Here is a 6,000-nt window from a genome sequence, read left to right on the forward strand (position 1 = left end):
TTTTTAAGAAATACGATTTAAGGAAAGAAATATCTATTCCTTTATACCATAAAAAAATGAGTTTAGTTTTATTTTGTTGGATGTATCGAGTTCGTTGTGTATATATTTTTAAGAGTTGAAACCTAGAATAAAGTCAATATAGCGGCTCATAAGTTTATAATTTACTTTTTCTTTTTATAAAAATAAACTCATTTGTTTTGAATATATCTCGATGAAGTCTATGATTAACTTTGAGTTACATGATTAAAAATGAATTTTATTTTTCAAAATAAAAATATTTCTTTAAAAAAAATAATCATATAAAACTAATTACTTAACAAAATAACAATTGTTTTAAGTTTACATCAAAATAATCAAAATTCTTATCTATTTAGCAATTTTTTTATACAGCTATACTACATATAAATTGCATACCTCAATATGTAAATCTATTCACATCTAATATTTGCCTTTTTTTTTTTTTTTTTTTTTGGGACTATCTCTAATTTTTAGATAAACCTAACTAGCTAATAATATACCAATAAAAAAAATCTAAATGAATGATTTTTTGTAGGGCTGTACAAAACAGAACCGAAAATAGGATAAAACCGATATCCAAACCGAACCAAAACCGAAATTTGGAGCCACGTCAGCTAACCGAAATTCGGATTCGGATAACCGATCCGGTTGACAAAATTGGACCGGATATCGGATTTGATTTTGGGAAAATCTAGATATCGGTTATTTAACCGATTTTTTTTAATTAAAAAGAAATATATATTAAAAAAAAACTTCTCATATATCAACTCCTACTACTACTACGACTTGATTTGATTATGTGATTTATAAAGGTATAATTTATATTCCATTATTAGGACGGTTAATTTTATCGTATCGTCTTATTATGTATTTGGTTCAAAATATTATTATATTATCATATCATGTATTGTTACTTTGAAGAAGGAAGTAATATTTTGATATATGGTTCAAAAGATTTTTTTTGTGTTGTTTGTTTCCATTCCATTGGATATATGGTTGTAATTGTAAATACAAACTGAATGTTAAATGTTGAGAGTTGAGTGGGTGTCAACCTAGTTGGGATGTGCTCAATCTCTCATATATCATTCCTTTCTTGATCAATATCAATGAAGTATTATTTTTATTCCATTTTTACATTCATGTTTTTACTACCTGATTATTTATCATTTTAAATTTTAATTTTTTTGTTTGCATCAACATATAATCATATACAATTAATATGCCAAAACGTAGTTTTGTTTCTTTAGATAGAAATAAACTGGTATAGTTCACAATGAAAGAAGAGTCCAAATAACAGTAAAAAAAAATAGAAAGAAAAAAAAATGGAAGCATGCTAAAACGTGAACATGCTTATACTATTTCCGATTTTATTTTGCAAGTATGGAAAAATGATCAAGACAGCGTTTCTTAGTCCTTAATTATACGTACGTGCTTCCATGCTAATAATGAAAAATAAAATAAAGAGATCAAATATCTCACTTCCCCCTTTCAACTCATAAACACCCAAGTGAAATGTGGTTCCTAAGGAGACAAATAACTGATAATAGTGGCAAAAATATTAAATGTTTAGACAAAACACTACTTATATACTTTTTTTTTTTTTTTTTGCAAAAATACCACATGTTACTATTTAGTAACGCCGTAACTACTTGCACCGTTAAGTTCAAACATAAATTTTAACGGCGAAAGTATTAATACCTAACTAAATTTGTAACATGAGATATTTTTGCCCAAGAAAAAAATGAGTATAAATATCGATTAGAGTAAATTTGAGCAATTTTACAGCCATTTTATTTTTCAAATGTCATAAAAATTTAACAAGGCACATCCGTGACAACTAGCCACATCCCACCTCACCCATCAGTCTTTTCCCCTTATAAAAAGCAAGCCTTGCATTCTTTTATTTTTCATTCAAACCATCACTCACACTTAGACAAAGTTCTAATATCCTCTTTGAAGCTCTATATATATATATATATATATATATATATATATATATATATATATATATATATATATATATATATATATATATATATATATATCTTCCCATCTCTCTATCAAGCTCAAAACACAAATGGCTTCCTCCACAATGCCGTCATCGACCGACAAGCAAACCAAGGCCTTCGAGCGTGCTCTTGCCTTGTTCGACAAGGAAACCCCTGACCGTTGGGTCAAGGTTGCAAGAGCCGTTGGCGGGAAAACTGCCAATGAGGTTAAGGTGCATTGTGAGCTCCTCGTCGAAGATATTAAGTTTATCGAGTCCAACCAAATTCCGCTCCCAAAGTACAAGACCACCGGTGGGTGGTAAAAAGAGGTATACCATGCATGGTTGTCAAATATAAGAGTTCTCTCTTTTTTTTTTTTTTTTTCTAGTCAAACGATTTACAACTACTTTTTCCCATCTAAATAACAAGCCCAGATTTTTGTCCCACGATAGTGCTTCCCAAATCCAAAGCTTACTAATGGCTCAATCAGCACTAACTCTTATAGTTGGTTGATGCCATAACTTATTTATCATAATATGCCCATTCATTTAATGATATTTATTAACCGTTTGGATTTTCCGATGTTATTTAATTATGTTACAAGCATCGTATAGAATTTATCAAAAAATGCTCATCCTTTGAATATTCTATTTAAAAATAAAAATTACCGATGCATTTATTTACTTGTTCAAATATTAAAGAAATTTCGCTTATTAATCTTTATTTATATTTATTTTTATAGGAAATAGCTTCGTCAAAATTTTTGGTTCCTAATAAGGAGACAAATAACTAATAATAGCGACAAAAATATTAAATGTTTAGACCAAACACTACTTATATACTAATTCTTTTTTTTTTTTACAAAAATACCACATGTTACTATTTAGTAGCGCTGTAACTACTTACACCGTTAAGTTCAAACATAAATTTTAATGGCAAAAGTATTTATACGTAACTAAATTAACATTGGGTATTTTTGCCCAAGAAAAAAAAATGAGTATAAATATCGATTATAGCAAACTTTGAGCATTTTTGCCGTCATTTTTTTTTTCAAATGTCATAAAAATCTAACAAAGCACATCCGTGACAACTAGTCACATCCCACCTCACCCCTCACTCTTTTCCCCTTATAAAAAGCAAGCCTTGCATTCTTTTATTATTCATTCAAACCATCACTCACACTTAGACAAAGTTCTAATATCCTCTTTGAAACTCTTTTTTCCTTTTCACTATTCCCGTTCTTATTATCTTCTTCCCATCTCTCACAAGCTCAAAACACGTATGGCTTCCTCCACAATGCCGTCATGGACCGACAAGCAAAACAAGGCCTTCGAGCATGCTCTTGCCTTGTTCAACAAGGAAACCCCTGACCGTTGGGTCAAAGTTGCAAGAGCCGTTGGCGGGAAAACTGCCGATGAGGTTAAGGTGCACTATGAGCTCGTCGTCGAAGATATTAAGCTTATCAAGTCCAACCAAATTCCGCTCCCAAAGTACAAGACCACCGGTGGGTGGTAAAAAGAGGTATACCATGCATGGTAGTCAAATATAAGAGTTCTTTTTTTTTTTTTTTTTTTTTTTTTTTTTTTTTTTTTTCTAGTCAATCCATTTACAACTAGTTTTTCCCATCTACATAACAAGCCCAGATTTTTGTCTCGCTATAGTGCTTCCCAAATCTAAAGCTTACTAATGGCTCAATCAGCACTGGCTTCTCACTTATATACCGATAAGAATCTGTTAACAAAAAGAAAGAGCCTTCCTAAAAATAAATTTAAAAATCTATTCAAAAACACATTCGTGTTTACTCTTATTAGTTCCTGGAAAATACATCCTTATTTGATATATACAATAACTAACTGAAGCAAGCGTTTTTATTTTATTTTTTATATTTTTTTTTCGTTTTATGTATTTAATTAATTACTGGAATCTATTTGTGAACCACTAATTTCGTGGCTTCACGTACTTATTATTTTATTGTTTTCCAATGCAAGATTAGAATCCTCAAGCTCAACCATGTATCGGATTAAATATGATCGAAGAATAATCTAATTTTTCGTTTTATTTCGTAATTTCCAGCTATGCATGTTTAGTTCGTTTCGTAATTGTTGTTTCTATTTCTTTTTTATTATCTCTGTCTCCCTAGCTTTTTGTTCTGCAATCTCGTATTTTCCAATGTAAGATTTCATTATGAGATCATTCTGTTATAATCAGCAGTCTCTCGCCTTCTCTCTCTCTCTCTCTCTCTCTCTCTCTCTCTCATATCAGCGTGTCACATTTCTGATCCAAATACTGAATCAACAATGTAAAATCTTCGAAAAATATATCATACGAAACAGCCAAACAGAAACCGCAGCTCAAAAAGCAGAAGAAGAAAAAAGATATATGAAGCGAAACCGAGAGATCTCTGACCTAACCGAAAGGATGTATTTGAGACTTTGAGTTACTAAATAACTATTTTTAGCCAGGAGACTTAAGTAATAAACAGTATGCTCAAAAGACACACAAATAGATGCACAACTTAGAGGATGAATAGGATTTTTTTCCCCTAAACATAAAAGGTAAAATGGGTCAAGCGGCTATATAGCCCAATAGAACTTAAACTTTTGTAAAATAGCCATAGTTTGCCAACTATAAGCAAACTAGCCCAGGTAAGATTAATCTAGGCTGGATTAAATTTAATCCCAACGAACTATAAAGACAGAATGTAAGCTTTATGAAGGCTGGATTAAAATTAATCGAGGCAGGATTAAAAGTCATAGTACTCTCAATTGGCTATTTTGCTATATCTAATGAAACTGGCTATTTTGCAAAAGTCATAGTTTAAATTGGCTACTTCATACCATTTTTCCAACTTAAAGTAATAATGTTCTTTTAGTAGAAAGGTCCGATAAATTTTACATTCGATGTCCCTCAACCTCATATTTTGCAATCTGCATTCACCTTAGAACAACAATGAATTAAAGACATTTTTGGCCCCTCGTCTTTGACCTCTTTAACAACTTGGTCCCTGATTAAAAAAACCTGCAATCTTGGCCCATTATGACTAGCCAATTTTCCTGTTTGGTACTTCTGTTAATTTTCCTGTCAAAATTGGCGGATTATCATCACGTGCAAGTCACGCGTGCGAATTGTGGAGGGTAATTATGTAATCCCACCAATTATATAAATCTTCAATAAGTCAAAAATATTTATCACAGAATGTGTAATTTTTTTTTATATATCCAATTTTAGATTAGATTTTATACACACTCCCCAAATATCGACATTAATATTAATTAGGTCACTCTTCAATTCTCCAAAAAGAGTTGTACCATTAGTGATAATTTATTAGTTTTATTTTTTGTTTTACATAGCACACTGTTTTTTTTTATAAGGTCAATGATCAATCTATTTTGTTTAACATGGTCAAAAAGTTCTCATAAATAGCACAAAACGAAAAAAAAAAAAATTGAACTACCAACTTGTTCAAAGCATCTCTTGGTACAATGAAACGATACAAGGCATATCTGTAAATGCAATTCCCTTTTTTTGGGTTGTTACGAGAACTAAGTACTAATTCTTCAAGTCAATTAGTATTTGAGAAAAAAATTATATTTTTCCATACATGCTAGTTGATAAATTTTGTGACATGTCAATATGGCAACGTAGTAGAATAATGCTTTATTAAACTCCTTTAGTTGGTTGATGCCATAACTCATAATATGCCCATTCATTTAATGATATTTATTAACCGTTTGGATTTTCCGATGTTATTTAATTGTGACGACCCGACTTTTCGGACCGTCTTACTTAACTTACTTTTTAAACTTTAGAAAATTCTTTAGAAAATTTGGAGTAATTTTTTTTTTAAAACACATCGAATCAAGGCGAACTAAAATTTTGAAGATCTTAAAAAGAAACAAAAGCATTAAAGAAACATATAGATTGCATTTCAAAATATCTTGAGAAGTACTTAACGAAAACAGAAAATATGAGATACCGATTTTAAACCAAAGAT

General features: G+C 30.4%; 1 pseudogene; it reads left to right on the forward strand.

Moving 5' to 3' along the window:
* Window positions 1-3,287: 3,287 nt before the first annotated feature.
* On the forward strand, window positions 3,288-3,521 carry LOC149387426 (transcription factor RADIALIS pseudogene; annotated as a pseudogene).
* Window positions 3,522-6,000: the final 2,479 nt, after the last annotated feature.

This window comes from Urtica dioica, chromosome 8 (assembly GCF_054948205.1).
Source record: "Urtica dioica subsp. dioica isolate 48M chromosome 8, U.dioica_male_clone48M_v1_H2, whole genome shotgun sequence".
NCBI lineage: Eukaryota > Viridiplantae > Streptophyta > Magnoliopsida > Rosales > Urticaceae > Urtica > Urtica dioica.